Below are 12662 nucleotides of genomic sequence, written 5' to 3'. Positions count from 1 at the left end.
TTCACTATCATCGAGCCCTACCTTAGGTTCAAAAACTCCTCTACCTTAGCTGGTCTTATTTCACGCAAAAAGAACCTATCTAAAAATGCATCTTGAAATACTGCCAAATCATAGAAGTTACATTCTCACCTCTACCATTCTTTCACATATCCACCCAATCATACTCCATATCCTTCAGCCTATAGGATGCCAAATCTACACTTTCTTCCTCGGTAACATGCATAATCTAGCTGATCTTTCTTATCTCCTCTAAGTAAAGCTGTGGGTCCTCACCTACTTTTGACCCAAAAAACTCAAGCGGATTCATTTTTATGAATTCTCGAGTTTTGGCTAGTGCTAAATCACTATTCTGCTAAACTGGGACTGCTGCCTGATGGTTTTCCAAAGCATTAGTAGTCACAGCTTGGGCTAATGCCTGAAAGGCAGCCTAAAATTCAGCATGGGATACATTCTCATTCAGATGGTCAGTAGGCTAGGGTGGCTGGTTATCATTTTTGTAGGTGTTAACTCGATGAGGAGGCATATTCAACTATCATGTAAGAGCATGAGCTAAAATTAGATTGAGATATTGGAAGCACGATAGATCATGAAGTGGGACTGCTGCCTGATGGTTACCCTAAACATTAGTAGTCACACACGATAGATCATGAAGTAGGACTGCTGCCTGATAGTTTCCCTAAACATTAGTAGTCACACCTTGGGCTATCACTTAAAAGGCAGCCAAAAATTCAGCATGGGATATATTCTCACTCAGAGGGTTAGCAGGCTGGGGTGGCTGATTATCATTTCTGCAGGTGTTAACTCGACAAGGAGGCATATTCAACTGTCATGTAAGACCATGAGTTAAAAGTTGATAGTGATACTGTAATCATGATAGATCATGAAAGAAAGAGATGATTACCTTAGAACGTCCCGTAGTCTCTTAATCATGGGTGTGAATATAAATGTGGCGCGCTTCCCACCCATGATCAAGAATCTAGGTAACGTGACTTTTTTGACTCCCTAGGACTCTTATAACCTTAGGCTCTGATACCAAGTTTGTAATGCCTCAAAACGGGTCCTTAGACATCACACGGTGCTCAAGACTATAAGTAGCCTTAAGCTAACCTTGTAAGCCTTCTACTATATATAGATACTCATCATAATGAAATATAGATATCTATAGTCAATGCTAAAATGTGGAACTCTATCTGTTCTAGGTGGAAATTATCTAAACATAATATTTGAAAGTATTTGTCTCATAAGTCTGTACAATCAGTACTAAAAATCTGAATTAAATCTACCATTATGACAAGCCTCTACTACTAATAACTAGAGAGTCACTGGAACAAACCCCCAGCTGACTCGAACAATCTAAAAAAACTAAATCATCTTTACTAACAAGCTACAAAATTGAAGGACTAAGTCCCTGAACAATGAGAACTCATCAACTGTTGGGATGCAGATAGAGATGCTTGAAATCACTTATGCTGCTGAAACTGACCACCTGAACCTACATTATGAGAAAATGTAGCACATAGACATATATATGGATCAGTACTTCTAGATTGTATTGAGTATAATGGGTGAATAAATAAGTAAAACAATATCTCAACATTAGTGTAAATTTGCAAAAGAATGCATGCTAAGTGTCGATGAACTACAATAGCTTGAATTACTGAAAACTAAGAATTATGATCATAAGTAATAAAATATGCTACACAAATCTAGTGAGTCATAATGCTTAGTTCTAAAAGTTGTATTATATCTTGAAAGCGTACTGTCTAAGTGTAGAAAAAGACTCACTTTTATATATATAAATTGAAAGCTGAAATCTAGTAGCTAATGAACAATATCTAAATAAAATTATGATCCTTTATAGTTAGTTTCTAAAGCTTTTTTGTTATTCTTTACTCTTTTTGTAAGTTGTAGATAGGTTCTACTTATGGACATACACTTTATGAGCTATCATATTGTCCAACGTCTAGTTCCCTTATGGGAAAACCTCACGTTGGGGAGAGGTGTCATATATTTGCTAAGGAGTATAACCTAATCTAAGTGATCACTTCTGTATCTATCATCCATATATAAATAGGAATAATCTAATAATTTGAACCTATGTTGGATCGTAGTTCTAGGTCATATGAACATACCTAACTCGGTACTAAATAGTACTCACTTTAATCTGTATGCTCATTATATTGGAAATCCACTTTAAAACTAGTGTAAAGATTTATAATAAAAACCAATTATGTATCAATTAATCTATTCTGCAACTGAAACGGTAAAGTGGATTCCATATTGAAGCTAAGATCAAAAGATCAAATATTTATTAAAATCTAAAAATCACTAGTCATGGGATGCTTAAAGAATAGTCATTCTTAAAATATCAACATTCAACTAGGGCTTGATAACTCATGCATCAAATTCATGTCAAATCATAATAAAGTTCATGCTTGATAATGAAAATATTGATAATTCAATTCTAAATCTGAAAATTTATATCATACGCATGAAAATATGAAAATAGCTATGCAATTCATCATCTAAATCACTTAAGATCTCATAATCTTCAAATAGCAATAATTGGGTATGAACCCTAATTCAAGACTAATGTAAATTCATGTAAAATTAACTTCAAAAACTAATTTTGGGAACAAAGATGAAAAAATTATCCTTGTTGAAAACCCCACATACCTCGATTGATGAAATTTATGAAGAAACTTGAACTTGAATTCCTATTTGTGCTTTTGAAGATGATTTCTTGACGATCATGAATTGAGAATCTTTAATTTTGAGCTATCTTGAAGAAAGGTGGAATTTGTATTGGATGAAGATTTGATGTTCTAGGATTTCTTTGAGAGAAAGTTGATGAAAATGAACATAATAGGCTTAAAATAGTTTAATCATCTATTATTCACGATTTGGGGGCTTAGGAAAAGACTAAATTGTCCTTTTAAAATTTTACTCAGAACTAGAAATCCTGATTAGGCACACCACCTCGACGCGCCACTATCGTACATGCTTACTAGAAAAGGGACAATTGCCATTTTGGCCTCTAGTGCTACAGGGTGAAATCACATTGCATCACTAGAAAAGGACGAGTACCATTTTGCACTCCACCTGACACGGTGTTTGTCTAATTGGGAATTTTGGTGTGATACAGACTAATTGCGGTGAGCTACTAGAAAGGGACAAACAAGAACTAAAACTTCAACGTGATGCGGGCCAATCATGGTGCATCACTAGAATCAAACAATTGCAAATTTGTCCTTCACCGCGATGCGGTGCTTATTGTAATGCCCTACTACTTTCACTAAAATTGTCATAACTTCTCAACCGAGTATCGGATTAAGGAAAAATTGGTATCGTTGGAAAGATAGTTCAATTATCTATATATTGGTGGGTCTAGAGCTAGAAAATTTGACACGTATCAAGAGTTATTCATTTTAAAGTTGACCCTTGACATTCTAGGAGCTAAATTGAGCTAGGAAAAGTATGGGGTATTATATGTACCAACTGAATATTCTTTGATTCTGGTTAGAGTCATTGTTTGATTACTATGGGCATGGGCAGTGTCGGTATTTGAGTTAGCATTATTAATTGTATTGTCATTGGGATTAGTATCGGTCGGCTATTTTGTTGTTATAGTTTTTTATGGTTATAGACTTAACTCATTATTTTTAAATTTATAATGTCTTATCTTGTTATATGTTTGAAATTCATCCGACATAGGGTGTAGGAAGGTTAATGGTTTGTGTATTAGGGGTGGGTTTTTGTCCTGGTTAGACTAGACATACCCAACACGACTAAGATTGGTTTGGGTCCTGCCACAATAAGATATGGTGAACTTTATAGCTCATTACTTATGTTGCCAGAAGGTAAAGGCCGAGCATCAATGACCAGGTGGTTTGATTCATATATTATCCATTCCTAAGTGGATGTGGAAGAAGATTACCATGGTCATTTTTAGTGGGATTCTTCACACTTCTCGTGGTTCTGATTGTATTTGGGTAATATTAGATTGGTTGAATAAGTCAGCATATTTAATTCATATTTAGATGTCTTTTCTTGCTGAAAGGTTGGCTTGTATCTATGTTCAGGAGATAGTATATTTGCATGGTATGCCTATATATATCATTTCCGACCAGGGTTTTATTCTTAATTCTTGTTTTTAGAGATATTTTCTAGATGATTTTGGTACTCAAGTGGACCTTAGTATAGACTTTCATCCATATATCGATGGTGAGTCAGAGCAAACTATTCATGTTCTAGAGGATATGCTTTGAGCCTGTGTTATAGATTTTGAAGGACAATGGGAGTAGGACTTAGCCTTGGTTGAGTTCTCATATAATAACAGTTATTATTTAAGTATTAAGATGGTGCCTTTTGAGGATTTATATGGTAGAAGATGTTGTTCCGCGATTGGATGGCTTAAGACTTTTGCAATTAAACCTCATAGTACTGACTTGCGGTAGGAGTTGTTGGATAGATTTAAGGTGATTTAGGAAAGGTTTATAAAGGCTCAGAGTAGACAGAAGGCCTATGCAGACCATAGGCTTCATGCCTTGAGATTTGTAGTAGGTGATCGAGTATTCCTTTATGTATTGACTATGAAGGATGTGATAAGGTGCAGGAGAAAAGGCAACCTCAACCCCAGTTACTTTGGACCCTTTGATATTCTTTGCATATTTGGTGAGGTGACTTATAAGTTAGCCTTACCCATATATTTTGTTGTTGTCCATCTAGTTTTCCATGTTTCCATATTACAGCAATATATTCCTGATCCGTCTCATGTGCTTAGATAGGATTCAGTCCAGTTCGATGAGAGGTTGACCTATGTGGCAGAGCCTGTGCTCAATTTTGTTAGTGATGCCAGACAATTACACACTAGGATTATTTCAGTAGTTAAGGGTCAGTGGAGGCAGTGTCTAGGAGAGGAGGCTACATGGGAGATCTAGAGTGAGATATGAACCCATTATCCTCACCTATTTGAGAAATTAGGTACATCCTAATTGTTGAATTTGGCGAATGAATGTCATTTTAGTAGTGGATATTATAATGACCCTCAGGTTATTTTTCATATTTCTACTTATTTATACTATTAGAGCTTTTCCATAGCTACTCCAAGTCATTTATGACCTGCTAGGACTGGTAGTTTTATTACTTGGAAGTTCATTTTGTTTTAGAGTCAATTCCCAATTTGAAGTCTTCGCTGGTTCAAATTGGATACCGAGAGAAAACTTTAGTCAACAAACCTTGTATAATAATTTTTACTATTCTAACAGTTCTGGAATATCGATTTAGGCTATAAGGACTCTTGATTCAATTCTCGACATCAACATCATTGTAATAGTCAGACTCAAACTGATAAACATGTAATAATAAGATAATCATCCGCCAGACTTGAACCGAACATATATAGAGAGAGAGAGTCAATGTCGTAATCATCTTTTGGGGTTGAACCTGGTATATATGTCATCAATATCATCATCCAAATCTTGACTCAAACTGGTAATTATATAATCATTATCATAATAAATAGCATATCAACTTGTATGATCAATATCATAACCTCTAACATAATCATTAGAATAATCACTTGCGTGATCGATAGCATAATCACTAGCATAATTCATAAAATAATCATGAAAATAATCCATAACATAATCTCTTACATAATCAATAGCATAATCCCTAACATAATCCATAAGCATGATCACTAGTATAATCAATAAGCAGCAACTCTCAATTCCAACCCATCATACCATCTATTTCCAAAGTTTCTCAATATCTGCTAAACAAGCATTTTTAAGGCATACAACAAATGTATAAAAGGTTTTCAATAACTAACCAAAAACTTGCTAAAGATGGGTCAAAGTCCCACTTCTAGATCCCCAAAGTAATGAGAAAACCCAGAAGCAAACTTTCTCATCCTCGCTCTCATGGAAAATACTAACTCAGGAGCGTAACGGGATAGTTGGTGAAATTTCAAGGAATACTCTTTAACTGTCATCTAACCTTGCCAAAATCAAAAACTCCTCTATCATTTCTTCCCTTAACTCCTAAAGAAAGAAACAATCAAGAAAGGCAGGAAAAAGATCATCCCATAGGCTACCTCAATGTCATCACCTCTCGATTGATCACTCTCCTCAAACAACTAATATGACATATCTTTCAACTGATATGTGACAAATTACACACACTTAAAGTCAAAATAATGCATAACTTAATATATTTTATCCATTTCATCTATGAATCCTTGTGCATCTTCTGAATTATTAAAGCCAGTAAAGGTTGAAGGAAAGAGCCTTATAAACTGCTCGGCTTAAGTAATCTCAGAAGAACTCATGCTAGTAGGAACCAACTTATGTGACTGAGATGTCATTAACTAGGACAACAAATGAATAAATAGATAAGACTCGGCATTAGAAATGTTTCCTTGGGGCGGTGGGACATTCTTATCATCATCCCGATGGGCCCGAGGAGGACTGCTAGGGACATGTTTAACTCCACATAGGGCAGCACAATCAGGAGTTGTAGCCCTAAACCGGGTATAAATTCTAGAAGTAGAACTATTTTCATCCACATTGTCCCCAAGCGAGACTTAAAAGTTTACATATGTATCAGATCTTCTTGGGGGCATGATTTGAAATGTGAACAAACAAAAATTAAAGTAGATTCAAGGCCTTAGACTTATTTCCCAAAATAGAACAACAATAAAGGGAAACATTCTTAAATGTCTCATAGGCTCTCCCTTATAATTGTGAAATGCTACACACCCAAAAAAGAGACTATACTTAACACATTTTTATGGACACCCAATGAAACCAAACCTAGGCTTTGATACCTTCTTTGTCATGACCTAAACTAGGGTCTAGCCGTGACAGATATCTTAAGTCCACCAAGGAAAAGAGACGACCCCTTTTGCCAAGCTATACAGGATATAACACTCCCAGTGGTGACTAAAATCCAAACATATAACAAGATATAAAGGTAGTATATGCAAGGACATCTAAGAATGTCAACAACAATACCCAATCTAATGCAACATCCATAAAGACTTTACTAATCCGAAAACAATCTAAGTCAGGACATGCCCCGACCCTGACCATGAGAATGTTAATTTGAACTCTCTAATTCTAGTTTATAAAGGGAAGCTGATGGAATAATCAGGTTTCCTAGAGAACGGATTCTCATCACTTCACTACAACGACTAATGAACCAAGCTGATCCACCTAACACTACACAGGAAATGTAGGATTGCCTTCAAACCTTGTATCTATGGTGATACAGTGTTCAGAGTTGGTTAGTAGGTTGAGCAATAGCATGTAACTCAAGGATAAGGATAAATTAAAATAATTCAAAATCTAGTTAAACTCAATGTTCATGTTCACATATATGTGTGCATATATATACAATTATATAAAATTATAGGATAGGGAACAAGGCTTAACAAGTACTTTAAAATTTTAGCCTTGATGATCCAGCTTAACTGTCATATATTAGTACCCACGGGCTATATAGGCCCCTACTCTCACCCTCTGGTCAGGCCCTAGAATGGGTAGCCGTACGAACCAAGAATAATATTATATATATGCATGGGGGACTCAAACAGCATAAGTATAAACTAAGGTGACTTAAACACCAAATCATATAATGTATTATAGGGACATGAACCTCCTAGTCATATAATAAGGTGGACTCAAACACCAGGTCACAAGCAAGGGGGCTTGAACCTCAAGATATTTAGACCCCTGCACAGGCAAATGTGGTTTCAAGTTTTGGTCTCTCTAGACTGCCACTTACCTGGCTTAGCTCCACAACCCTCTTTAAGCCTCATTAAAACATTTATCACATATTCCCATTCATTGAATCACAACACATATTTATGCATAAACTGTTAGTATAGCCATACAAACTATACTTACAAAGTAACATCGAGATGTTATCATAATTTCATTAACTTAGGAAAACTACTCCTTTTGTTCATTAAAATAAGGTGGGGAAATCGACTGTCTTTGATCATTAAATTGAACCATCATGTTTCCATAACCTCTTTATATCATGCAATTGTTCTAAAAATAGTTCAATGCAGTTTTACTCATACTCAAAACCACATCCATAAATTGGGTTGGGGTTATTACCTACTCAATTGTCAATATTCATAAAATTTTGAGAAAATCACAATCCCTTTGTTTATTTACCATACCCATGCATCAAATTGATTTCAAGCCATAATTTAAAACATAAACAATGCATATGTAAACATGAAACATCACATAAACAACAATCATTCAAAACCCTAATCCCATGTTCCAAAACTGATACAAGCATAAAAAGCACAAGGATTACAAGGTCTTATCAAAGCTTCACACTTCGGATTGTCAAAGGTTCAAGCCTTGGATTTGAAAATTCTTGAAGACATTTTGAAACCATTACAAAGCCTTGTTTAAGTTGAAGATTAGAGAAAGGGTCCTTACACTCCAAGGCTACCTATACTTGGGATTATTAAGGGAAATATTGTCATTTGATGGCTCTCTTTTACACTCCAAAGGAGCACCCTTCATTAAGGGTATTTTAGTTATTTTTATGTAATAGTATAAATAGACCTATTAGGTTCTAATTTCCTTGGACTTTGATGAATTGAAATTGAATATTACTCTTAGTGTAGGGCTTGGAAAAGCCATCTTAGTGTAGGTCTTGGAAAAGATATCAAAAATTTTAGAGTTTAATACAATTGATGTATTTCATTTGTGTTGAACATTTGGCAAGAAAGGTGTGATTGAGGAAGTGTGAGTTCTTTGGTCCACCTAAGAAGAAGGTTTGAGCTTCTATTTATGAGGTGTTATTGATGGTTTTATACAATATATTTTGTTAATCACTTGGTAGGAGAAAAGATGTTTCTACTATCTTTACATTTTATGCATTCTTCATTATCTCCCTTTCTTCTAGTTGCTGTTTTTTTGTTTCTTGTGTATCAATTTTTTATTTTAACATTCCTTTAGGCTATCATTTGGTATCAAAGCCTTGGTTAGAGTTGTTCCAACATCCCTAAATCTTGATTTTAGTGTCCTTATTAAGAAAATATCAACAAAAAAGAGTCAAAAAATCTGAAAATCTAAAAAAACAAATTGTGTGTTGTCTCATGTTTCTAGTAGATCCGTGTGATAGAAGTTAGATTGTAATGACCCAAAATCACCGCCTGGGACATCATACGGTGCTTAGGGCTACGAGTAGACCCAAGATAACACTTTGAGCCTATCACTTCTCATAATAACTCATTCAAGAAGGAATACATAAAACACTAACACTGTCATATCAAGTGAAAGGAAATACGAAGGTAATACTCGGTCCAAACGACCACAAAACTGAAATCTCAACACAACCCCAATTTGATAACTAGTCTGAAAAAGCCTCTACTACTCTATGAACTCAAGCTCCATTGGGATAGGTTCCCAACTAACTCAAACTGAACTGAAAGTAATAACATAAAAACTCAAATACTGAAAATGCCTTAAAATAGTGTGTAATACCTTGAATGATTGTGAGCAAATTAGCCTAATGAAGGGAGTGGGTCATCTCGTCTTATACATTTATCCATTTGATCCTAGAATTCCTTTAGGATGTGTGTGGAATAACTTCTGTTCATGTGCATTAATTTTTTATGTTGATGCCATTCATGCCTTTGGTATCCTTTATGCTAAGGTTGGTCGAAGGACCACATTTGGGTCCTGGAAATTAGTTACAAGGCAATTTCTACCCTGGTTAAGCCTAATGTATCTAAATCCAGTTTAGATAATTAAATAAGCAACAATTCAATCCTAAGATGGAAATGTTACCTAGAGCATGACCAACTAAGTCATTTATGCCTAAATTACAATTTCTAAATAGTCTAAATGGTCGAACTTTCCCAATATTGCCAATCACATCACCATCACCGTCACCTAAAACCCATCTCAAATCTAATATGATATAATAAACATACTATTAAATAACTCAATATATAAGGAGGGTGAAGCTTAGTCTACTTAGATGCCAAAGAAAGCTCGCAATTTACTAAATCACAAACTTTCCCTTCCAAGAAGATGCCATGCTATCAAGATGGTATCCTACGCATCAATACGAGAATTATGATACCCATACTACACCATTGTACTTTGGGTCCAAAAATATCCAATATCTCATGTGGGTCTCATTTATGGAAATAGTGTTTTCAGAGCCAACCCAACATTCCATCGTGATCAAGGAGTAATTACCCTAAAAAAAATAGGTGAAGTCTAAGCTACATTGTTACTAAAATCTAGTCATCAAGTTTTAGGGATATTAGGGAAGAAAAGGTGAAATCAACCATGAAATTAGTGAAATCTTAAATCAAATTCGAAGACAATCACGTAAATAATCATTAGCTAAGCTCTCCAAATCACCCACAATCTCTTATCCAAAGCTTTCTCAACATTTCGGGTTTTATTCTCACGATAATGGATGAAGGAATGGGGAAAATGGGATAAAATGGGGATATTTATACCTATCTGAATTATTCGGGTATCACTATCACGAACAGATTGTCATTATCATGACATATAGGGGCTTCACAAGTGAGTCACTATCGTGAAAAAAACATCGCAATCTCCACTTATGCTAGCCTAACAAAGGTGTCATGACCGCACCTCTTTGGCTCTCTATTTCCAATCGCACCAGCACAACTAAGAGAATTAGAAATTTCTAAGTCTCTGTTAACCCCTCAGTATTTATCCAGAATCCTATTTATGCAAATGGACTGTGCTAACCCTTTCAATTCAATGTTCTAGACTCAATGGCATGGTCAAAATTTCTATCTGAGGTTATTTTGATGAAAAGCAGATTCCACACCTATTTCTATTTTCTCAACTTTCCGACCAATAGGTCAAAATGAGCCCGGGTGCCTTGAGACAAGAACCAAAAGTCCACCAAGCCTAAAACCAACATTCTAAAGCTGTTGGAATAATCAAAATTAGCATATAAGGTCAGTATACTAAATTTTTTTCCCAGTAGCCACTTCTAACAATTGAAGACTTCAAAATAAGAAAATTGTCTATAAGAACCAAATGAATTGCTCGATAACTAACTTTTAGTCCCAACAAGTCATAAATGACTTGGGGCAACTATAAGAAAGTTCTAACAGTGAAAATAAGATGGAATACAAAAAATGACCTGAATGGTCATTGAAATATCCACTACTAAAGGGACTTTCAGCCACAAAAGTAAAGGATAAGGATGTACCTAAAGTCTTATATAGGTGAGGCTACTAGGTTTGCATCTCTCTCTCAATCTCCCAAGTATCCTCATACACTGGACGGTGCCTCCACTTAACCTTAACTACTTAAATCTCCCTAGAACGCAATCGACTGATCTCACTAGCCAATAATAGCACAGTCCTTTTTATAGATGTCAACCGCTCATCCAACTGGAATGAGTCCCATCTATGGACATGACATGGATCAGGAATGTATTATCATAACAAGAAACATGGAAAACTATATAGATAAAAGAAAAACCTTGGGGATAAGGCAAACTCATATGCCACCTCACCAATTGGGTTAAGAGTATCGAAAGTTCTAATATATCTTGAACTAAGATCACCATTCCTCCCAAACCTCATCACACCCTTCGTGGGCAATACACAAAGGAATGCTCGATCACCAACTCCAAATCTCTATGCATAATGGCTATGGTCTGTATAAGCCTTCTGACTACTCTGAGTCACCCTCTACCTATTCCAAATCTCCTTGACCTATCCAACGACTCTTAGAGTAAGTCCGCACTATTGGGTCTAACCTCTGAAGTCTCAAACCATCCAATCAAGGAATGACATCACCTACCATACAAATCCTCAAAAGGCACCATCATAATACTCAAATGATAACTATTATTATAAGTGAACTCTATGAATAGAAGGTCTTTCTCCCAGTGGCCTACAAAATTAATAACAAAGGCTCGGAGCATATCCTCGAGAACCTGAATAGGCTGCTTCAACTGGCCATCTGTCTGTAGATAGAATGGTTGTATGAAGATCAACCTGAGTACCTAAATTCTCCTGAAATCTTTATAAAACCTAGAATCAAACATGAAAACCTAGTCTAAAATGATAGATAAAGGCCACCATATAGATTGAATATCTCATGAACATAGATATGAGCTAACCTCCCGGTACTAAAGAAAATATGAATTGGAATGAAATGTGGAAACTTGGAAAACCGATCTATGATGTGATAGCTAAAGACTATCAAAAATGAAAATGGACACTAAGATAACGAAAATCAGCAACCACACAAAAGGGGAAACTACACACTTAGAAGAAAAGAGATGCAGAAGAGATGCATAAAGTGAAGATAGTAGAGAGACCCTCACTTCCACAAATAATTAGCACTAGAAGGGGTATCAAATATTCAAACACACCTCACCAATGAAGGATCAAACCTCACTCTTAGGTAAACCAAAGGAATTCACACTCCCTCAATTCGACCTCTATTGCCAAATGTTCAACATAAGTGAAAAAACTTCCAATAACATTCAACACTCCAAATTTCAGTTTCTATGCTAAAACTAGAAGAGTAAGTTACAAACTAAAGAGTATTCTTTCAACATTTATCAAAATCTAATGAGAATAAAAGCTAAAATATCTATTTATATTATTACATAAC

The sequence above is a fragment of the Capsicum annuum genome, chromosome 9 (assembly GCF_002878395.1).
Source record: "Capsicum annuum cultivar UCD-10X-F1 chromosome 9, UCD10Xv1.1, whole genome shotgun sequence".
Classification (NCBI taxonomy): domain Eukaryota; kingdom Viridiplantae; phylum Streptophyta; class Magnoliopsida; order Solanales; family Solanaceae; genus Capsicum; species Capsicum annuum.
The sequence above is the reverse complement of the archived record's forward strand: the minus strand, read 5'-3'. Positions refer to the sequence as shown.